This window comes from Oryctolagus cuniculus, chromosome 15 (assembly GCF_964237555.1).
Source record: "Oryctolagus cuniculus chromosome 15, mOryCun1.1, whole genome shotgun sequence".
Classification (NCBI taxonomy): Eukaryota; Metazoa; Chordata; class Mammalia; order Lagomorpha; family Leporidae; genus Oryctolagus; species Oryctolagus cuniculus.
Window position 1 is genome coordinate 69905484 of NC_091446.1, and position 22912 is coordinate 69928395.

Below are 22912 nucleotides of genomic sequence, written 5' to 3' on the forward strand. Positions count from 1 at the left end.
GAGGCTTGAAGTCTCGTCCCGCAGAACCCCGAGCCCCACTGTGTGCCATCAGTCGGTGCTGCCCCCGTGTTCCCTGATGAGAGGAGAAGTTGTCCCTTTGATGAAATGGGGAGTGGGGAGACCCTGTCCTCCTCCTCTGGGGAGAGTGGGCCAAAGGCCTCTCTCTGGTTGTTAGGAGGCGTTGGTCGGGGCGGTCAGCAGCTGCTGTGGCCAGAGGCGAGCCTCGCCTTCCCTTTCCTTTCCCAGACGGGGATCTAAGGCAGACTCATAGTCCCCAGCCAGTCCCCCATCCTAGTGCCCCCATTTATTGCTGTGTGACCTGGGATAGTCCCTTCCCCCTTGGCCTCAGCTTGTTTCTTTGCGGAAGCCCAACGCCAAGTGGCAGGGGTGGGCAGAAGTCAAGCTGGGAGGCCTGGGTGAGGCTCACCAAGTAGCCAAGGACTTCCCAGCTCCAGCAGACATCTCTGGACAGGGTGCCGCTCCAGCGTGGCCTCGGAGACACAGCACATTGAGATGAGAAGAGGGGGTGAGGGCTGTGCACAGGGCCCGGCCTGTGCCTGCAGCGGTCCCTGCTCCCTGAAGCCACCTGCGGCTCTGTCTTCAGCCCTCAGCGCTTGCCCTGCAACCTCCCTCCGGGCAGACCTGGGCCTTTGCCTGGGAGGGGTGCCCTCCTGCACCCAAGCCCCATTCTGCTGGGCACCCCCCCCCAGCACTCTACCCACAGGTCCCTGGCTCTCCTAGAATCACCCACCTCACCACAAGGAGTGTGCACGCCCTGGGCAGTGCATCATGGCCTTGATCCCGCCCTCCCCACCTTTCCTTTCCTGGCACACAGCAGGCACTGCCACTAGTAGCGAGAGGGGCATGAACGAACGAATGAATGAATGAAGGGCTCCTGGAAGTCAGTTTATAGCCCCCACTTCCACTTACAAATGAGGAATCCAAGTCTCTGAGATGTTAGGTGGGTGGGGAGCAGCTCTGAGTGCCCCCCTTCCCCAGCACCCACTCTCTGCCCTGCCAGGGTACCAGGCTGTGGCCCGGGTTTGCACCAGGGTCTTCTTTCTGCACGGGGAGGTACCCAGGAGAGCCCAGCTGCAGGTGCTGGCCCGACTCCCCATGGTCCGGGCTTGCCAGACTTGCACTGTCCTGGCTCAGGTTGGCTAAACGCAGCCAGGCTGCCCCTGCCCAAGCCTACTTGGAGAATCCTACCCAGAGAGAGGAGGCTGGGGAGCTTTGAGGCTGTGTCCGGGCGGCCTGGACTTCCCTGGGCTGGGGTAGCAGGCATTGGAGCTCCTCCACGCCTTCGCGCAGGAAGGGGAGACAGGGCTGGCTAACTGAGGGAGCCTTGTGATGCTGAGGTCCCTAAACCCTGTACCGCCAGCTTGCTCAGTGTCTTTCTTACCCGTTCCTCGAGGCCACCTGCAGTCACTGTTCTCAGAGGAGGTACTCAGGCTGCCCGAGTCCCTGGGCATCTGCTGCATCTGCAATGGGGAGCATAAGGTTCCTGCCTTCATGGCTAAAGAGATAACCAGGCATCTAGTTTTAACTGTGCACGGGAAAAAAGAATGTCAGAGTGTTCTGGAAATTCAGCGAGAGGAACGATCACTTGGGGAGGGGGAACTGTCAGGGAAGGCAGCCTGGAGGAGGTGGTCCTTTGGAAAGATGGGCTGAGAGTTCCCAGGGGTGGAGCACAGTGGGGGTTGGGGGGACAGGGTGCTGTGCTGGCCGGGCTGGGGCACCAGGCCTGCAGCTAAGGGGCCAGCTGTTCTCTACAGCTGCGGGGGTGGGGGTCCCCATTCTGGCTGGAGCCCTGGCCCTGGCTTACGTGGTGAGGCATAAGCTGCAGGGCTGTTGAGCGTGGTTGGGTGCTGTAGCTCATGTCTGCCACTTCCGGCTGTGTGCTCTCTGGTCTGGAAGGGGGACCTCACAGATCCCCGATGGTAGGGAGTGCGAGGATGGAGGGAGGCGGTGGGAGCTGCTGGGATTGGCAGAGGGAGGACCTGCCGTGTTGGTGGCGGGCTGAGTGTGTGTGTGTGTGTGTGTGTGTATGAAAGAGAGGGAGAGAGAGAGGTTAGCAGTGAGTGTAAGGCCCTCAACCCTGGTGACAAGAGCCCTGACCCACAGATTTGGGGGTACATGGCATAGCCCCCAGATCCACCCCCCACCCCAGGGCCGGGCGGCAGGGCAGTCGGTCTCTTCTCCAGGGGTCAAGGGCAGGCAGTGCTTTTCTGGCCAACCTCCTGCTCTTCAAGAACAGTCTGGAGCCTCCCCTGGTGGGTGTGTGGCCAGAGGAGCACTCCGAGGCCACTGTGTCCTCTAGCTGGTGGGCCTTGGCCTCCGCCTGGGCCCTGCAGCCTGGGTCTGGCGCTTCCCCTGGTCTGCACGGGGCCCCCAGCTCGGTGAGGTCAGGGAACATGTATTCCAGGAATGCGGGAGGCGGGGAAGCCGCCGTTGGGATGAGGCTTGGATAACCATCAGGGGTAAATATTTGCCTTGCTACTGGAGCCAGCACTGGCCGCCCGGGGAGGACGGGGCCTGTCCACGGGGTCACGTAAGGGGATGCAGGCCCACGCGGGTCTCAGGGGTGGGGACCCCCTACCACTCCACAGTCTCTGCAGGGCCAGAGGGGACCCTGGACCCTGGACCCTGGCCACCAGAGCAGCAGCTACTTGTTCTGTCTGTGAAATGGGGATAGGAGCAGCTACCCGGTCTGCCTCAGGCACTGAGGGTCACTGTGGCAACAGACGTAGTTCAGATCAGTTCAGCCAGGGCAGCCGCAGCTTGGAGCTGACGTGGGTGCATGCCCACATGACTGGTTCTGAACTCCCACTTGGCAACTGTGCCCTTGAGCCATTACCCTCCTCCCCAGAGAGCCACCTGCCACTCTGTGGCACCTGTGTGTGACACCTGAGTCTGCTGGAGCCCTTGTGGCCACCAGGGGCCCCAGGACATGTGTGGGTGAGACCAGGCGCAAGGTGAGATGCTGAGACCAGGGCGCGAGAGCTCAGAACTCTAGGTTCCCGGGTTCCACTGGCATGGCCCCTGCCACAGAGCACCCAGGGTTGTCCCTCCCTTTCCTGGAGGTCTATGGGTAAGTCCATGCCCCCTCCAACGTCTGCCTCTACCAGGTGAGCCAGGAGCCTGGCCCCTGCCTCAGGGGGAGAATCAGTCCCTGAAGGGGGTGGGGAGCTCAGAGAGGCCAAGTGCCTTGCCCATGGTCATACCAGCCAAGCTGGGATTTAAACCGAGCTCCACCAGCCCTCTTTGCCTCTGACCTCACCACAGAAGCCAAGGCTCCAGCCAGAATGTGGACCCCACCCCAACCTCCACAGCTGTAGAGAACCACCTGTCCCTTAGCTGCAGGCCCGGTGCCCCAGCCCTGGGCCAGCACGGCACCCTCTGCCTTCCTCGAGTCCTGGCCCACTTCTGCGTCTCTCCCCCAGGCCAGCTTGGCTGGGTGCCCCCTGCACAAGGGATCCCTGGGGAAGCTGGGAAGTGGAGAGGAGTGTGACCGGGGGCACTGACCTCTGCCTTGTCCAAGACTCAGTCTGGTCACTCCAGCTGGTCACTCCACACATAGCAACCTCTCCTCCCTTGGAGCACCCGGGCCGCCGCTGCACCGTTGGCGGCACCCAGTGAGTTTCAGCCTGCAGCTGTCTCAGGGCCCCTTCTGCCATGCAGTCAGAAGCTTCCCTGCCCTCCGGGTGCCCCACATCCACCCCAGAAGCCAGAGTGCTGAGCTGAGGGCGCCAGCTCGACAGCTCTCTGAGCACTGGGCTGCCTGTCCCGGGAGGGGGATGTTGGGCGGGCCTCTGCTGCCCACACCCACCGCTGGCCCCGAGGCCCAGGCTGCACCCCGTCCTCATCCCTGGTGTGTTTCAGGAAGAGAACGGGAACTCCCGCACCCACGTTGTTTACCCTGTGGTCTGGTTGGGCGGGGAGCCACGCTGCGTCTCCGGCCTTCTCTCCCTGGTCTCGCCGGGTGGCCCAGCCCACACAGGCTGCGAGCCCTGGCCAAAGGCGCAGGGTGGGATGCAGGACGTCGACTCTGCGTGCACAGTCCTGCCCCGGTTTCTGGTTCCTGAGCCCTCCTTCCCCGGTGTGCTGGTGCCCAGCACTGCCATCTGGCTCTGAGCAGCTCCCAGGCTGGGCAGAGTGTGGTGGACAGACTGTGCATGCACCCAGCCCAGGGGTGTTCTCCCCAGGTGCATGACCTTAGGTAGTTAGACGACCTCTCAGGGCCTGGTGTGTGCCCTGGGATGCTACCTTACCTCCTGCATCCCACTGTCTTTCCCAGGTGGGCAGCGCCTGGCAAAGCAGGGTCTCAGATGCAGTCCCAGAGCTCCCTCATCTTGCTGTGTGACCTTGGACAAGTCCCTTCCCCTTTCTGGTCTCAGAGGGTCCCTTTGCACCAGGGGCCGGGGTGGCCAGGGCCTGTGAGACACACGGTGAGCACCATGAGCTGGCACCCTGCGAGGCAGCATTGCCGGCCGGCACTCCTGGGACCCTGGGCGACACTTGTCCAGCAAGTGAGAACTTTCCGGTTCTGGCTTCCGTCTCAGCTGCTAAAATAATTATTTTCTCTTTGTGAGTGGCTCTGCTGGCCGGCGCGCCTCTGGGCCAGGCCTGGGCTGTGAGGAGTGGGAGGCACGGGGCCGATTCCATTCTGCCCCAGCCACTGCCTGGCTGCATGACCCCTCCCTGAGCCTCAGCTTGTCCTCCATGAAATGGGGGCGCTGGGCTCCGTGAACTCCAGGGCTGGGTTTCCAAGGTGAGCAGAGTTTGGGAGCAGCAGAGTTACGGGGTCACGAGGTGAGCAGCAGAGTTACGGGGTCATGAGGTGGGGCCGTTCCCTCTCTGCTGGGGTGGTGACACTGGGCCTGACTGCAGGAGCTCGGGGCTTAGGGTCCAGTGGTGGCCCCTGCAGGGCGTCTATAGCACGCGCAAGCCTCTGAGGGAAGTTCCTCCTCGTTCCTCAGTCCCGCCCCACAGTTAGGGAAACTGAGGCAGAAAGCCGCTTCAGAAATGTGTCCAAGGCACACCCTTTAGGAAGAGGACAAACCCAGGATTCGAGATGTGTCCTGGTTATTCCTAGCCCACGCCTCCTACACTAGCCTCAGTGCCTCCTGCTGAAGCCATGGGCACCCCTTGCTTCCAGAAAGCCCCCACTGGCTGCCCAGTGCGTGTGGCCGGGTCTCAGGCCTCTACCCAGTCCCCGGTGTGTGTGGAAGCCCATGCTTCATGCGGTACAGACACTGCTTCTGCCGCTGTTAGCCACGCGCCTCCCTCTGGGTTCAGTCCCCAAATGGCCTTGATGTCCAGCACTAGGCTGGGCTGAATCGAGGAGCTTCTTCATCCAGGACTCCCACATGGGTGACAGGGACTCAAATACTTGAGCCGTCTTCTGCTGCCTTCCCAGGCACGTTAGCAGGGACCTGTTTTGGAAGCGGAGCAGCCAGGACTTGAACTGATGCTCAGATAAGGGATGTTGGCGTCACAGGTGTGGCTTAACCCTCTGCACCACAATGCCGGCCCTGTGGTTTCTGTTTCTTAGAGGAGGGCACGTGGACAGAGGCACAGTGATGGTACATAGCAAGGTGCCTCCACATCCAGGACTTGAATTCAGGGTTCCCAAGAAGTCCGGCAGTCAGGACCCTGGCTCCCATCCCTGGGCGATGCTGGGAGGCCTCTTGGTGATCCCTGGAGCCAGACCCCACCCAACAGGGAGAATCCTACCCCTAGGTGGCCAGTGCACCAGCAGGGCCTGCCACTCATGCCTCCTGCTTGTGTCTCAAGCACTACCACCATCTCTGGTCTAGATCCTGGAGCAGCCTCCTCGCTGGCCTCCTTGTCCACTTCTGTCCCCTCCAGACCACTTCCCCTCAGCAGCCACAGGGCTCTCCCAACCTTGAACCTGAGTCGTGGCCCTCAGCTGCCCACATGCCCCTGTGGCTTCTGTCCAAGTCCACCCTCTCCGAGATGGGCCCTGCCTCTTGCCCTGCTCACACTGTCTCCTCCCTTGCCCACTATACCCGCCACATCACCCATTCAGAAGTCCTCCCCGGGGTGGGGGGCTGGAGGGCAGGCCTTTTTCCTTGATTCACGGTCTTCACATATATTGTTCCCTCTGCCCAGAATGCTGTTCCCTGAATTCTGGCCCAGTTGTCTCGGGCTCATCCTTTAACTACACTTCCCCAAAGGGGCCACCTGGAACCTCTGGGAGCTGCCACTTTTAATTGTCTGTTTCTTATTCTCTGCTTGTTGAGTTCCTGCCAGGGCAGGGACCATTCATGTCACAGTCTGAGGTGCTCACTAAATGTTGAATGAAAGCCAAGAGCCCATGTCTCCTGGAGTCCTGCCCACAACCTTGACCTAGAGACTGATCCCATTTGGACACTTGTAGAGGCTGAAACCCCAAGAGCCGGGAGCTCACCCATGGCCATGCAGCGGTCACACCTTCAGATTCCCCACCTGTCAGATGGCAGGTGACAGCTTTTCTGGCTGTCTGCTTTCTCGCAAGCACTGGGCTCTGGCAGCGTGGCCAGGGTCGGGGTCCCTGCAGGAGGCTGACCCCCTGACCACCTCCTTGTCATTGCAGGAGGATGGAGCTGGAGTGAGGTGGCCGGGCCACGAGCTGCTGACCGGCACGTGGGACACTGGTGACTGGTGGATCACTGAGGTAGGTGTGCAGCTGTGCTGGAGTGGGTGCAGGGTGGCTGGCCTGGACACTTGGGAGCGGAGCGGCTGCGTCCTGATGTGGCAATGGGGTCCTGGCCCTCACTGTGTCTTTGACTTGACCTTGGCTGTCATGAGTGCAATTGGATGCAGGCCATCTTTGCTGGGACCTCACTGTGCCTTGGACAGGGCCTTCCCCCTGCTCAAAGTCCCGGGACCCCTTCCACCAGGCCTTTCTTTAGAGAGGCTACGAGGGCCAAGGCTGGGGATAGAGCAGAGGAGTGGGGCAGGCCTGGCCTTGGCAGCTTTGTGCAGGTGCAGGAGGTGGCCTGGGTGGGCAGAAGGGTGCAGTCGCTGATGTGAGTGCTGCTGCCGCCCAACCCTTCTGTCCTGCGAGCACATGAGAGGACACACCCTGGGCTCCGGGGTCACACCACCTGGGTTCAGACCCTGGCTCTGACACTTGTCCTCCGTGACCTTGTGCCATTGCTCTGTGCCTTAGTTTACTGATCTGTGCAATGGGGATGAGTTGGCAGAGCCTCGTGTTGAGGGTTTGTCAGGAGCCCCAGAGTTCCTTCTCCCTAACACCTCAGGGCTTCCCATCGCCTTCTCCCTGAGAACCCGCCCGTGCCAGGATGGGTACGTGCTGGTCGTCTGGCCCCGCGTCTGGTACCAGCAGGTGGCATTCCAAGTTGAGCATACTTGGCCTTGGGACAGAGGGTGACCTGTGGAATCTCCATTTGTCCCATGCCTCGATTCAGAGACCACAGAAATGCTTCCGTGGGCCAGGACCCTTCGTCCCAAGGTGTCAGCTGGGAGATCCCGGGTCTCTGCTGTGGTGTGGAAGCCTCATCTGCTGCCCTCATGCAGCTCCCAGGGACCCCGTGGCAGGGCTGGATGAGCTGCCCTGGGGCCCTGGGACCAGGGAGCTGGGCCGGGGCTTCCTTCCTGCTGCAGGAAATCCCGATGCCTGCCTATCCCCCGCGTGACCTTGGGCCAGTCCCATGCCTGGCGGGAGTCAGTTCTTTCCCTGCCAGTGAGGCTGATTCTCCCAGCGTTGCCGGCAGGGCCGGGGCGAGGATACTCAGCTGCCACGAGGGCTTTGAAGTGCTGCGGCTTTGTGCGGCTGCTGTGTGCAGGCGCTGTGCTCCTTAAATACATATTTCTGCCCACACGAGTCCCATGAGGAGGTTAGTTTAATGCCTGGGTCTCCAGAGGCCCAGCGTGCTTCAGGAACTCTTAGCACTCTAAGTGGTGCAGTGGGGATTTGAACCGAAGCCTCTGGGAACCCGGCAGCGCTCAAAGCCGTGGAGACCCCGGCTGGGGCTGCAGGGTGGGCGCTCACCAGCTGCTGGGGAAGCTGCGCCCGCGCCTGCCTCGAACGCAGCCAAGGCCCAGCCCTCCCAGCCGGCCCGCTCTCCCCGCAGCGCCCGCGGCCGTGGGCTGAGGCCGGGGATCCCTCTGCTAATTGTCGCCTAACCTTTGCCGTTCTCCTTCACGGTGGGTTCTCCTTCCGGATGTTTTTCAAGGTAATTCATTCCTTTTGCAGAAATTGCCAGTGGCGGAGCACTGAGCAGCTGGTGATTAATCATAGGAGCAGCTTCGAGTTTGTTCTTCACAAAAAGTGAAGAACCAAGGAAAACCTTGGTGCAAACAGAGGGGGGAAGACTCATTCCCGGGGCAGGCAGAATCAATACCCGAGTGTTCCAGGGGCAGCAGGGGTGGGGCTGGCGGGTGCACACGCAGCCCCCTCCCTTCCTCGCTGGGCCTGGCAGCCTGGCTGTCAGCGCCCACAGCCTCAGCCTGAGCCCTGCTCTCTGGCCATTCGCTCGCTCTGTGACTTTGCTGCCTGTCTCTAGACTTAGCGTTGCCATCTGCACAATGGGTGAAGGGCAGGTGCTAGACCCCAAAGGAATATTCTAAGACTTTCCTCGTTCACCTCCACATCCCATTGATATTTTATCAGTTGAGAGAGGGAGCGGTCATCTGGGGTCCTGGTGAGTGACCCCCAGGGAAGGAGGGGGTCCTGGCCACACGACATGGTTCCTCCAGCTCTGTTATAACGTGGGGCAGCAGACGGGGTGGTGGGCCAGGTCTGTCGCTTTTCAAACTGATGATGACAGCAGTCTCACCCCATGGACTCTGGCCAGTGGCCACGTTGTCCCCCTGGCCTCTGTACGGTCACCTTCCCAAAAGTCTAAGCTCCTGGAGAGCTTCCTTTACAAGCTGCCTCCTGGGCAGGTAGTGAGCTCCCTGTTGCTGAAGAGTGTGCAAGCTGGGGTGGGGTTGCACAGGGCACTCGGCAGCAGGTGGCAGGGGGTGGGGAATGAGGTACCCCCGAGTCATGTGGCTCTCCAGGATGGACCCTGGGGAGGCCTTGGGGCAGGAAAGGGCTGTCGCCCAGGACCCCCTTCCCAGAGACCCCTGCTCTGGCCCCAGTGCATGGAGCAGGTTTGGAGAAGGATCCACGCTTCTTAGGCCAGGGTGGGACAGTCCACAGGCTGAGGGGGACTGGAAGGGAGCTGAGATCCTGGGTCCGGGAGTCGGGGCCCAGGCTTAGACCTGATCTGCTGGTCGTGTCTGGTGGCATCAGCAGCTCCCACCCCCTCCCTAGGATCTGGGCCAGGGTCTGCAGCAGGGGGCGGCAGATGGGGAGCGTGTTTGCTAAGCCTTCTCGCCCTGCGGCCCCCTCCCCTGCTCAAGGGAGCCCAGGGTGGGAGCCAGAGCCGCCCGATGCAGCCCAGCTTCCCCTTAGGAGTGTCTGTGGCTCTGGGCCCTGCTGTGTGGCAGAGAGGCCCTGCAGCCTGGCCTGAGGCTGAGGCTCTGAGCTCAGGGAGGGAGAGAAGGGAACAAGTAGGCTGTGTGTGCCCATGAATGACGTGCACATGGGGGAGGCTCTATGAAAATGCACACAGGCATCTAAGGGGTGGGGAACCCCCTTATGTGGGTGTCAACACCCCCCATGATGGGTGGCGCCCTGTCAAGACCCTTGCTGCACTTCAGACTGACCGGGTGAGCCCCACCATCCCACTTCCTGGCCGAGGGGTGGGGTAATGGCTCTGCCCACCCTCCCCAGTGGTTGGAAGGACGGGGCTTCCCACCCCAGACTCACAAGCTCTGTCACTGACCTGCAAGATCTGGGTGGACCCAGCCAGTCCCCCCCCCCCCGGTGTGGGGGGGCAGTTCTGCTTGGAGAGTCCCTGCTCAGCCAAGGCCAACTCGGTCCTGGCTGGTGCTGAGAGTCCATGCCTGGACCTTGGCGGGGCACAGGGAGGGGGATGGAGTGGGGCAATAACTCCCCCTTCTCTCTGTGTCTGCCTGACAGCCCCGTGCAGCCTCCTCCTCTCCCTGGGCCCCAGACACCCTTACCTCCACCCGCCTTGCCGGGTTCCCCAGCAGCACATCTGCTGTGCCCCCAGTGCTGTGTCATCACGGGGACTCAGCTGTACCAGGACCCTCCCCCTGCCCGGCGCGCAGCCTGCTGTGCGTCTCATGCCTTGGTTTCGCAGCTCCAGCCCACTCACCACTCCCTCCCGCCTGCCCTTTGCAGGTGTCCCAGGCAGCACCCCACAGTCACAGGTGTTGGGGAGCAGCCCTCCATGTGTGCCCAGGTGATGGGCCTGGGGTCCTCTTCACCTGCCCTGCCTGCCCCTGCAGCTGGCCTGGCCCACGTGAGCTTCTGGCCCCCAGAGAGAAGGGAAGGGAAGACGAGGGCGAGGGCGCCCGCACCGCCTCTCAGGGGCGGCTGGAAGCCTGGCGCTTCTCTGCGCGTTAATGAAGCCCCTGCTGTAATTAGCAGTGAGGTGTGCAGGAGCGGCTGCCTGGCGGGAGCCCGGGTGTGCTCATGAATAAGTGAATTGTCCTCCCCCGAGGCGGGAGAGTGCTCCCACAGAACTGCAGGCCTGGAAGGTCTCAGTGGCCTGGGAGGTGGGCCTGTGACCCCGCCCCTCACCTGGAGGCCCCCACCACCCCGGGGGGATGCTCCCTCCCTCCGCCCCAGTCCCTGGTCTTCCTGGAAGGGCCTGCTGTGTGCCCAGCTGACCCAGCCTGGCACTCAGAGCAGCCGCCATCTGGCCGCAGCCACATCACACGCCAGCCTGCTGCCAGCACCGGCCCTCCCCCGTCCTCATCACACCTTGGCTCCGCGGCCCCCCTGCCTGGAGTGCCCCACCCCTGCTGCCATATGGCTTGACCCTTCTGACACCTTCCCTGCAGGGTCAGACGCTGGCCTGTATTTCCCTACACCCCCTGCACCCCACTGCACCTCCTCCAGCCTCACCTAGGGGGCTCGGGCAGTGCCCCCAAACCCCTCTCCTAAACTGGACACCCCTCACCTCTGAGAGCCTCCCACCCTTTAACGTGCACATCAGAGCCCCTGGCACATCTTTCGTTTTTTATGGATTATGCATCGGAATGATGATACACACAGAGCACACATCTTGCATCCCGTGTCTCATGGCAAGCCTGAAATCACGCGTGGGTTCACACGTGGCCCACACTGGTGCAGCACTGAGGCACACCGCCCTGGGGCGTGGAGGGAGAGCAAGGCCGGCGGGAGCACGACTGGCACTCGGGCTGCTGAACCTCTCTGTGAAGGGAGGAAGGTCCGAGTGCCGGTATGCTCGGGCTGCCCCCCACTAACCCCCAAACACACCAAGGCCGCTGTCACGGGCAGTGCTCCCTGCGGGCTAACCCTGCACCCGGCTCTCCCAGCTTCCTGACCCAGCACACAAGGCCTCAAGGGGCTCTGCAGGCGTGAGCCCCCTGCCCTTCCCCAGGAGAGGACGACGCCCCATGCCCCCTGCCCCATGGTCTGGATTGCAGGGGTGTCCCCGTGAACCTGTGCCTCCCCGGGCTGGCAGGGACATGTCCACATCAAGTGCTCCAAGAGCAGCCAGAAGGAATCGCTGGGGCCTGGCTCCGCCCCTGTCAGCAAGTGGGTGTCTCAGGGCCAGCCCCCACCCCCCAGACCCCTCCCCCAGTTTTCCTCGGCCCACACGACCGGCTGCACTGGGATGCCTCTCCTGTTTGCCTCTACCCAGGCATCGTGGCAGGGAGTCAGGGACAGTTTTGGTGCTGGGCTTGCCTCCCTCCATGTGTCCCCTACCACATGGTGGGGGAGGGGGCTGCTGGGGCCATGCCCTAGGGAGGAGCCTCCCTCCAAGGAACCCACCTCCTCCTGACCTCTGGGGACTGCAGAGCTAAAAGCCCCCAGTCCCATGAGATGCACCCTCCTCTCCTTCAGCCCTCCACACCTCTGGCCTTTTCTGTTTCTGCTCCCCCCAACCAGCGTCTGCCAGGCCCCACTGGACAGTCAGCTCTTTGCAGGCTCAGGGCAGGCTCAGGGCAGGCTTGGAGCCACGTCCCAGGCACATATGTGCCACACTCCAGTGCTGAAGGGTGCAGGAATCCATGGACACCCAGCCTATGTGTCTTCCGCATCCTCCATTGGCGGCAACAAGATTTTACCTCGTCTTCCACTTCTTCCTCTGTTTTATGGGCTGTGTTAAGAAGGATTCTGAGGCTGTGTGAGAAACAGTGTTGTGTGTGACTTGGCACAGCCTCTGCTCTCAGGGTGCCAGGTCCACTTAGCAGGTTCTGTCGGTTCTGGCTGTGGCCAGTGCGGGAGAGGGAGGAGCTGTGCCCGCTCTGCCATGCTGCCGGGGCAGCAGAGCCCCCGGAGAGTGGACTGGTTAGCCGAGGGCCGGGAGTGGTCCGTCTCCACACGGGCGTTCGGAAGCGCCCCCTTCACATCTGCCTTCCCCACCCTCGGCTTCCCAGCCCATCCTCAGTTCCGCTTTGGGAGACAGCACATCTTGCCTCACAGCTGTTCGGGACCGCCACCACTTCCCCGAGGCATCTTTGGGGGCCTCCTGGGGCGCCCGTGGGAACATCTTTGCTCCCTAACCTCTGTAGAATGTTCCCATGGTGCCAACTCCTGCTGGCCACCCTCTGACCAGCGGGATGGTCTAGCCTGAGACAGCTCTCCCTGAGGGGCCCCTGTGAACTCTCTGGGCCCCCATTCCACCCAGATGTCCCATCGAAGCCACCCCAGCCTCACTCTTCTCGCCACCTGGGGACCCACTCTGCACCCACTCTCTGTCTCCCAGCCTTGCAGGTGCAGCTCCTGGCCATCTCCGACCTGGCAGCTCCAGGGGAGCCAAGGTTCTAGCCGGGAGGATGTTGATGAACTCGACCCCGTAAATAATCGGGAACATTTTCCTCTGTGTGTGGCAGACACGTGGTGACTATGCTTGCGTCCTCTTGCCCGTTTGGCCAGTCCCCCGGAGGGCTGATAAAGGGCCTCTCGCACCTGCCAGCGGCTCCTCCCACTGCTGCTTGGACACGGCCATTGCTGGAAATCTCACCCCCACCATTTTGCTCCTGTGAATTCGCTGCAGACAAGGGCACAGTGGTTCATGCGTGGGCTTTAGAGACAGATGGTTCTGAGTTCAGATCCCCGCTCTGTCACCTGTCATCTGGGTGAGTCTTGGCACGCTCTTCCGTCTTTGTCTCCTGTTTCTCCTCTGTAAGGCGGGAAGCAGCGTGCCCATCAGGAAGGGTGACATACAGTGGCAGCCACACAGTGCCCGTCTGCTGGGTTAATGGTAGGATGATGCCCTCAGGGGCTACCTCCTGCCCTTCAGCCAGGAGCACCTGCCGTTAGCTCTGGTACTTGGATGTGTCCCTGCTGAGAGATACCAGCCCCCAGGTCCTCTCTCGAGAATTCAGCCGGGAACTTCCAGGATGACACTTTACAACCTAGACACAGCAGCGGGGCCCTGCTCAGGCCCCTCGTCGGCTGGCTGGGGTCCAGGTCTCTGAGGCTTTACCAGATACCCCCAGAAATACTTGTGATTGGGCCAGTCTGTGACACGCTGGTCGCCTGCAAAGAGAAGCTAGCCTAGAGGCAGGACCCTGGCTGGCACTGTGGCTCCACTAGATGGACTCGGGTGAGGCTGCCCCTCTCCGTGGCTCAGGGCTTGCACTAATAAACCAGGGGTTGAGATGACTGGAGAGGACTCTGCCTATGCCTAAAGCCCCATGATAATCAGATGGACACTCCCTGCTGGCCACAGAGCATTTGGTCTTCTGGCCTCTGGCCAGCCCCAGAGCTGCAGATGGAAGCTGTTTCCTGGGTGTGATGGGCCACTTAGTGGCTCTTCCCTTGGCCTTTCCAGGAGGCCTGTGAATTGGCAGACATCAGTAGAGTGCGCTCAGCTCTGACCTTGGCTTCTAGAGGAGCCAAGACCACTCACCTGGAGCTGGCTGAGGGAGGCCAGGTGGGGGCTGGCGTGGAGCCAGGTTGTCAGCTCCTGTGAGGGGCCTGGCTGGTCCAGCCCATAGAAGCTTGAAGTGCCAGAACCAGAGGTGACCCTACAAGCTCTTTCTTACAGATGGGGAAACTGAGGTCCCAGGTGGACCTGTCCTGCAGGTCACGCAGGGTGGTGGCAGGGAGTACCAGAAGCACTCTCGGCTCACAGCCTGTCCTCTGGGCCAGCGTGCTGCTCGCCGTGCATTTTCTTGGTACCATCTGGGACGGGCAGCCTTGCCAGACTTATGCCTTCAACCCTGCAGGCCCAGGAAGGATGGGGCCCTCTCAGGATGGAGGCCCAGGAAGGATGGGGCCCTCTCAGGATGGAGGCCCAGGGCCTGCCTGCTGCTGAACACTGGACCTGTCTAAACAGCGCCCCCTCTCGGGCTCCAGGTCCCCCCACCAGCCAGGGCCACCCCCATGGAAGGTTTCTAGGAGAACCCACCCACAGGGCACAGAGCCCCAGGAACGAAAAGGCCCTCACACTCCCTCCCTCCCTCTTTGCACTGGCCAGTGCCAGGAGGTGATAAGCAGAGGGGGAAACGCTGGCCCTGTCCTGAGACCTGGCTGCACGCGCTGGTGAGTGACAGAGGAGGAGTTCACCACTCAGGCCTTCAGCGCCCACCTGCGATGATGTTGGGGCCGGGGGCTCAGGGCCTGGGCTGTGCTGGCATTCAGATGATGGGCAGTGCTGTTTGCCCACTGCCTTCCTGCTTGCATGGCCAGCCTCGGATGTGGGGCTGGGATGGGCGGCTCCGTCTCCTCCCTGGGCCCTCCTGGTCCCTGGCACAGGGCCCACCTCCAGGCCTTTGTACGAGCCAGCCCTTCCTGCCTGTACTCTCCATCTACAGTATTTAGTGGGCGCCTACTGTTTGTGAGGATCAGTGCTCGGCTGTTGGCGGGGAGCGGAGGACCCCTGTGCCAGCCCTCATAGAGCTCACGGTGCAGGCTGTGTGCAGAGCCGATGTATTGCTTGTTGTGCCACAGGGTTGGGGCGTGTTGAGCTCCAAAGGAGTCCCTGGGGAGTAAGCACTTACGGAAGACTCCCTGGAGGAGGCCGGTGAGAGTGGATGGACACTCAGAGCATGTCTAAGGGTAGGAGTGGGTGCTGGTACCAGCATAAACCCCTGGCCCTTTCTCGTGTGGTGGACAGTGAGGGCGCTGTGTGGTGCTGCACAGCCGTGGGTTCAGGCCTGGGGCATGGTAGACCACGGTGGGCTGAGTGCGTGACCAGCACAGGGCACTCACTTGAGAAGTGATACAGTAGGTGCATAGATGCTGATCGAAGGCCAGGCACAGAGCAGGCACTCAGGTGTCTACAGAGTGCCTGGGAAGCAGGTCAGGAGCGGCAGCGACAAGGAGGCGGGGCCTGGGGCCGAGGAGAGCTGAGCACAGGCCGTGAGACGGTTGTAGTTAGGCTAACAGTGATGACGTCCTGTCCCCATCCCACAGCTCCCTGGCAGGTGGCAGAGCCAGGGTAGGGTTGTGTGTCCCCGGAGTGGACGGCCACACTGTTGTGCCTCTCGCCCTGTCATCCTGTGCCACCCCCACCACTGGCACGGGGCGGGGGATCGGGGTCCAGGGCGGCGGCCTTTCAGACGCCAAGAAGGAGGAAGTCACAAAATCGCCAAAATAAAGAAGTTCTTTGAATTCTCCCATTGTGGATGTTTACACAAGCCCTTCCGGTGCCTTCCCAGCTCTGCGGGGAAGGAGAATGCCCGGTGCCCGTCCCCTGCCGGCCTGAGGCCCGGCCGTTTGATAATTCAGGTGTTTAAACGGTAATGACTCTGGGGCCCCAGGAAGGGTGGTGAGTCAGCGAGGGGATCCAGTGAGGTGCCTAAACTCGGAACAGTGGCCTTTTCCCAAATCTGCCAGCTCTGCACCCAGAATGAGCAGAACCGAGTCCCAAGGCTGCCTCCACATTGGGCTGGGGCTGAGCTCCCTGTGGTCTGGGCTCTGCGGGGCCAGCTGGGTCCCATCCGAGAAGGGCCGTGGGCTGGGGAGCTCCCGGAGGGAGGCTGGCAGCCGTGCAGCAGCTGTGAACGCGGAACAGAGCCAGAGGGTCAGAGGGCAGCCTGGTGTCCCAGGTGCCGGAAACCTCCCAGGCCCAGAGGTCCAGCACAGCCTGTGGGGGCGGGGAGATGGGAGGGGCGCCCTGCAGAGTAATGAGGGAGGATTTTAAGAATACGCCTTGATCAGCAAGTGGCTTGCCCAAGGCCACCCTGCCAGTCCTTGCTGTCAATCACCATGCTATACTTGTCTGTGTGTGTGTGTGTGTGTGTGTGTTGTGTCGGGGGAGTCTTAGCGGTAGTTGTGTGTGCATCACTGCATGTTCTGAAACTGAGAAACAGAGAAGTGAAGTTAAACACCCACAGTCACACAGCCATTGGGAAGTAAGGAGCAGGTTTAAAGTCAGCTCCGTCTTCCTGTCAACCTGGGCCTTCATCCAGATCCGTGGCACAGAGCCCCTGCTCCGAGCTTTGCAGAGACACAGCCCCCGCAGCCAGCCAGCCAAGGCAGAGGAGGGGTCTGGGGGCACACAGCAGATCTGTCCCCGATGGACTTGATCTGTAGTCTTTAGGTCCCTGACCTCCCTAAAAGCCGGAGTGGGCACACCGCTCACGTCCACCTGGGATGGATGAAGCAGCCAGCACAGCTTTGCACCCGTCAGGCTGTGGCTCGGAGTCTGTCCTAGCATCCCCTCAGCCAGGTGGGGTCTGCTTCGGGGCTACCTGGGCCCTGCCGCCCCCTCTGGGAGCGGCAGGGGAGGCCATGGAAGGCCGGAGAGCACAGTGTGAATGAAGACAGAGCCTCCAGTTAGCTACTGGCTGCCAAGGAGCAAGTAGGAGGAGGACACGGGACCAGGCCCCGGGCAGCTAGCGAAGGCTCTGGTGGTGGAAGGACACAGGCATCCTGTTTTCATTCGAACCGAGCATGCAAAGGCCTCGGGCAAGTGAGAGAGCAGCTCCGCTCCAGGGGGTGCTGGCAGGGAAGGGATGCGGGCATGGGGATCCCCTGTGGTTGAGATGTCCCCGTGGGATCGTGGCCTCTCAGCCCCAGGCCCAGCTGGGGCGCAGCATAAGCGAGATCAAAGCACCAGCAACGGGGTGGGGTGAGAAGCTGGAGCACACAGAAGACACTGGCCGAGTGTGAACTGGAGACGCGGGGGGTTAGAGGCTGGTGGATCTGAGGCTGCAATCATCCTCTGGATGGGGGGACCTGGGCTCCGGAGATGGGAAGGGGGCGTGTCTATAGAGAGCAGGCTCTTCGCAGAGGGGGGTGCAGCAGCCCCTCTCCGCCTGCCTCCTGGGGGGCTGCCTCCCCAATGTGCATCTCTGCCCTTCTGCCCCAGGCCTCTCTGAGCTTGCGCTGAGACGGGGTTTAGAGATGGACAGGAGGGAGAAGGTCCGTGTGCATCACCTGGGGCACCTCCCTGCGCCGGGCAGGTGCAGAGCAAGGGGGTCCGTGCAGGACACTGGGGACTTCTCTCTTGTCCCTGGACACCGGCGTCGTAGCATCCAGACAGGCAGGGCGACCGCTGGTGCCAGTGCATCTTCGGCTCCTGTGATGTCTGCCAGGATGTGGAGCCGCCACGTCCACAGTGCTCCATCTGCCCCCTCCTGCCCCCAGCCGCTCCATCTGTCTGCCTCCTTCCGTCTGCCTGTGGCCTCACGATGGCCCCTTCACTCGCCAGGCTCTTTGACCTGCCTGCTTTCTCTGTCTCATTCCCTGCCTCTCTTCTGGGAGTCTGTCCTGCCCAGGCAGTTGTGAGCCACACAACCCCAGGGGGGCGTCCTTCCCACCCGTGGTCTCCTGTGTCTTGCAGCTGGTTTCTGATGTCCTCTGAGTGCTGGCCTGTCTCTGAGTCCCTGTGTGATTTGTTTCTCCCCTCCTGGATCTCGCTCTTTCTCCTGTCTCTTCTCTCTGGGTGTACCAATGTGTGGGTTTGACTTCCGCACCTCACGCACACATGCACACACGTCTGCACATGCACACGCACGTGTACACACATGCCTTTGCAGGCTGGACTCAGGTTCTCTCCACTCCTGGGGCACAGCCTGGCTCCCCAGGGGGCCGCCAGCTGGAACGCTGCCTGTAGCGGGAGTCAGGAGCACCCACCTCGCTGGCTGCCCGGGTGCTCTCTCGGTGTGGCCCAGACTCTGCTCTCGGCTGCAGGCGACCTCCCCGCTGCAGCCCACAGGCCTCCCGGGAGCTGGTGGGAGCTTGGCCGTCACCTGGCCTGGAACGAGGCTCCTGTCTGGGAGCAGGGCTGCACTGGCCGGGAAGAGGCCAAGAGGGGTCAGTCCATGAAAAACACCAACAAGCGAGGGATTCTGTTCCCTGAGAATGTGCCCTTTGTCTAGGGCTCTAGCGAGGCAGGGAGTCCCAGAAAGTGAGAAGCCGGACACAGGGACGGCAGTGTGTGCGCGGGGCTGGGCCGCGGGAGCAGCGGCGACATGGGAGGGGCGGCCCCGGGAGCCTGCAGGGCGGGGATGTGCCTCCCGTCCCCCTCCACGTGTCGTCCACGCGTGACTAGTGGGGAGAATTCCCAGGCAGAGCCCCCCGCCCAGCCGCCACCCCTCAGTCATTCTGTGGTCGCATATTTAGCACCTACTGTGTTCTGGCACTCTGCCGAGTGTTTGGGCGCCTCAGAGGACAGTAGAACGGCCCCCTGAGTCACAGAGCCTGCCGTCCAGAGAGAAGGGGAGCATGGGTCCTCAAGCTCCAGGCCTTCCCAGAAGTCCAGCCCAGTCCCCCTCCCTGATTAGGCAGCTGGGAACTCTCAGGCCCACGGCAGTGGGCTGCACAGCCCAAGAGCCTGCTTTGTGCCAAGGCACAGCCTCCTGCCTGTCAGCCTAGCCCTAGGCATTTAGTGCGCACTGGCGGAGGGAACCCAACATCACTCAGCTTACCGTGAATTTCCCAGAAGCACCTGGGAATGGGAAGGGCTGGCCAAACCTGCTTGGTGGCAAGGCTTCGGGACAGCCTGGGCAAGGGCAGCTCCAGACACAAGCAGCGGAGCCAAGAGCAGTGTTGGGCACGGGTGGAGAGGGCTCACAGGTTACCAGCCATGTGACCCCTGTGGGCCCGGGTCTCCCCATCTGTGTACTGTGACGGGCAGAGGTATCAGCAGGATGCATGGCCCGGCCCATGGTGCTGTGAAGCGGAGGCTGGACAGTCTCAGATTGCCGGGGACATAGCTGGGAATCTGCCGTTGGGTTGAGGTCATTGTTTGCTGATAACCTGGTGATTCCAGGAAGCCTGTGCCCTCTGTTGGCCTCAGTTTCCCCACGTGTCCAGTGAGAGGATAGGACTGGCAGATGGGGCAGACAGGACAGGGCTTGGAGTTCCTGAGACCTTTGGTGCCTTAGTCGCTAGCACAACTGTTCAAATTCTGCCAGGCACCCATGGCCAGAACTGTTGGGAGCGAGCCCCCCCTCCCCCGCCACTGTAGCCCTGGGGGTCTCTGCCATGGCTTCCCAGCTGCACAGCAGGGCTGATGGGCCACAGGCCTGCTCGCAGTGCCTGGCAGGGACCTGCAAATTGAAAACATGATGTTTCCTGTTGGAGGCCAGCGCAGGGCTGGACGCCGTGTGGCCTTGGAAAGCTGGCCTCGCTCCCCACAGCACCGCCACAAAAACAGTGGAAAAGTGAAACCTTTTCAAGTCTGTATTTCCACTGTAAACAGGGGGTGGAAGCTGGCCCCTGGCTCCTGGAGCTGCCCGGGCCAGGCTCCTCCGCCCTGCGCTGGCCTGCCCCGTCTCGGGAAGACCTCAGCTGCCCCCTTGGCCCCAGGCAGAAGCCCCGTGCCCCAGTTCGTGGAGTCCAACATCAGGTCCATCTGTCCCTGTACCTGCTCTGTGAGGAGAGCAAGGCAGGGGGAGAACACCTGTGCACAGAGAGGCATAGTACCTGCTGGAAGACACACAGCAAAGCGAGGCAGCCCCGGACCCCTCCTTCCTGCCCTGGAGCTTCCTCCCGGGGCTGCAGGCCATGGCGGGAGGCCCCCGTGTGCTCGACCCAGCACTGGTTTCCGTGAGTGTGTCCTATGAACAGGCAATCGAGCATAGGTGGCACTGAGGGGAGGTGCCTTGGGGATTTTAGACTTCAGCAGTGTCTTTATTTTCCTTGTTGGAAAGTGATGCCTGCTCGTTGCACAGTCTGGAAGTCGTAGAAAAGCGAAAGAAGAAAAATAAAGCTGCCCATAACCCTCACCCTCAAAAGTCATGCTGGCCCACATGTTGGGGTATTTCCCTCTGGTCACTTTGTAATTTTCTTTCCTTCTCTTTATTGCTTTAGGAGCAGGTTTCAGGGTCATTCAGTCTCCCTAGAAAACATGGCCCTTTATGGCCACACAGGGGCTCGTTGAAAGGCCACAGAGTACCCGTCTTAGTCGGCTGGCCCCTGGCCCGGGCTCAGGGGATGCAGGGGTCACTGGGGACATCGGGGAAGCCGCTGTGACCCTGAAGCATAGCTCGTGGTGAAGGGGCCTCGGCCTGGGCCCCAGTGGCTCTCATCTGCCGTGTGACTCTGGCGCTGTCTGGCTGGTCTTGCCATCTGTGAAATGGGCAAATGGGCAGCCTGCTATGGATGAGCCCTGCTTGCTGACTGCCTGCACAGCCGGACATTCCTTCACTCAGTCAGTCCCTAAGTAGAGCCTAGGTGCCCACTGTGTGCACGTGTTGGTGAGAAGCCTTGTTCTCCCAGGTGGCTGCCCCTCCCTTTGCTCCCGCTCCTTTGGATCTGCAAACCCACTGCGCCCCTCTCCTTCCAGTCCCCTCCCCAGGCAGGAGCTGGAGCCCAGCTGGGTAGGAGGGGAGCTGCGGGGGTCCCAGGAGGAGCTGTCTCCGGCCCCTCTGCCCGCCGACGTCCTTGGTGGCCCTGAGACAGCTTTATGGGGGATGGGTTGAGGCTGTCTCCCTGCTGGAAGGTTTATTTCTCCATTTCTCAAGCCCTGCTCTTACTTTTCCACACCGGCTCCCCCTCCCCCCACACTTCCTTTCTTTTCCCCTCTATCTGTCAGCCCAGCCAGGAGAGAGGCGCCCTGGCCTCCAAGGTGATTGAATTATTGGGGGGAGGGGGGGGGAGACAGGCCAGGGCTTTCTGCCCGAGTGCTGTTGGCTTTCTGCCCTTGGGGAGGGGCTGGGGGAGGCCTGTGATGGCAGGGCCTGTGGGCCCTGGATCTCCCAGACAGCCCTGCCCTGCTGAGCCCTGCCCTCCTCCCAGCCCAGCCCTGCTCAGGCCTCAGTGTCACCTGCAGAGGAATGGGCAGATCTCAACCCAGACCCAGGAGAAAGAGAGACATCAGGGGCCCTGCAGGCCAGGGACCCCAGAGGAGGAAGAGAAGGCAAGCAGACCCCAAAACACCTACCGTGTGAGCAAGCTTCCAGCTGCAACTCTGAATTTAAATCCTCCACAGGCCGGCGCCGCGGCTCAATAGGCTAATCCTCTGCCTTGAGGCGCCGGCACACCGGGTTCCAGTCCCGGTCGGGGCGCCAGATTCTGTCCTGGTTGCCCCTCTTCCAGGCCAGCTCTCTGCTGTGGCCCGGGAGTGCAGTGGAGGATGGCCCAAGTCCTTGGGCCCTGCACCCCATGGGAGACCAGGAGAAGCACCTGGCTCCTGGCTTCGGATCAGTGCAATGCACTGGCCACAGCGCGCTGGCTGCGGCAGCCATTGGAGGGTGAACCAATGGCAAAAAGGAAGACCTTTCTCTCTGTCTCTCTCTCTCACTGTCCACTCTGCCTGTCAAAAATAAAAAATAAAATTAAAAAAAAATCCTCCACAAGTGAAAGAATTACTGTGACGGGCTTAAACCCTCCAGTGGGAACTCAAAGAGTTACTGTTCCTGGTGGCCACAGGTAAGGGTTCCTGCCTCAGTTTGCAGCTGGGGAATGTGAGTGCAAACTCCGTCTCCCACAAACCTGTGCGTTCCTGGAGGACAGAGGCTCTGTCTGTGACCTGCATGGACCCCTGGGGATGCAGAAGGCCAGACCCTCAGATAGGACCCACTAAGTGCTTAGGGGAAGACTCGGTTCTACTGAAGTGAGACCCCCAGAGGTGCAGTCTCCAGCCCCGGGTCACACAGCCAGAAATGTGCCCTGTTCAGCCTGGTGTCCACACTGCGCTTGCTGTGGGCGGCACCAGGCTGTGTCTCATCTGAGTGCTGGCAGGCAGGCTCCCATGCCTGCGATGGTGGGCTGCGCGCTTGGTGGCCCCAGGTCTCAGCCCCTCCTGCCGGTGTCTGTACCTCTGCCGGCCAGGCCCCTCTCACCGTCTCTCTCCAGTCTGCCTCTTCCCCCTCTCTCCGCTCTGCTCTGCACTCCAGCTCATGGAAATGAAAAACACATTGGCTTCATTATCCCCGGATTGAATGAGCAGGGTTGCCATGGCGACAGCCATCTCAGGCCCGCGAGGGGGCAGGGAAGAGGCTGGCGAGGCCGAGGCAAGTGGGGACCGGGCAGCGGGTGAGCAGGCGGGCCGGGTAGGCAGGCCGCAAGGACAATTGCCACGCGTGACACCTGCCCTCTCTCTGGGACCTCAGCTTCCGGTCACCATCCTGGGGCTGAGACAGCCAGACAGGGACCTAGCAGGCAGGCACCGTCCTCCACTGACTTGCCCCCCCATCCACCTGTCCTGCTGCCTGTCCGTCTGTCCCCTTCCTGGGGGCATTTTGAGGATGGAGGCAGGCTCTGGCCTCACCACGTCCCAGAGGTCAAGGAGACAGATGGAGTGAGCCAGCACAGTGAAGACAATGGGAACCAGGACAGGGGCAGTGGGCTGCCCCCTAGCAGAGTTCGTCCCTGGGGATCTGTGGGCCTCTCCTGGCAGGTGGGCTGGGGCAGTGCCTGAGGGTGCCAGCCTGGGTTCATTTTCGTGACCAAGGTCACACAGCAAAACACTCCTCAAAGTGGCTGTGTCTC

The 22912-nt window shown here is 61.7% G+C and overlaps 1 protein-coding gene across 4 annotated transcripts in view; it reads left to right on the forward strand.

Moving 5' to 3' along the window:
- Positions 1–22912, forward strand: part of ZMIZ1 (zinc finger MIZ-type containing 1) — a 214672-nt gene that overhangs the window by 74886 nt on the left and 116874 nt on the right. For all 4 annotated transcript variants that reach the window (XM_070057911.1, XM_070057907.1, XM_051831554.2 and 1 more), the window contains one exon: positions 6599–6679. The gene's annotated coding sequence lies outside the window, so the exon portion shown is untranslated. The remainder of the gene's footprint in view (positions 1–6598; positions 6680–22912) is intronic.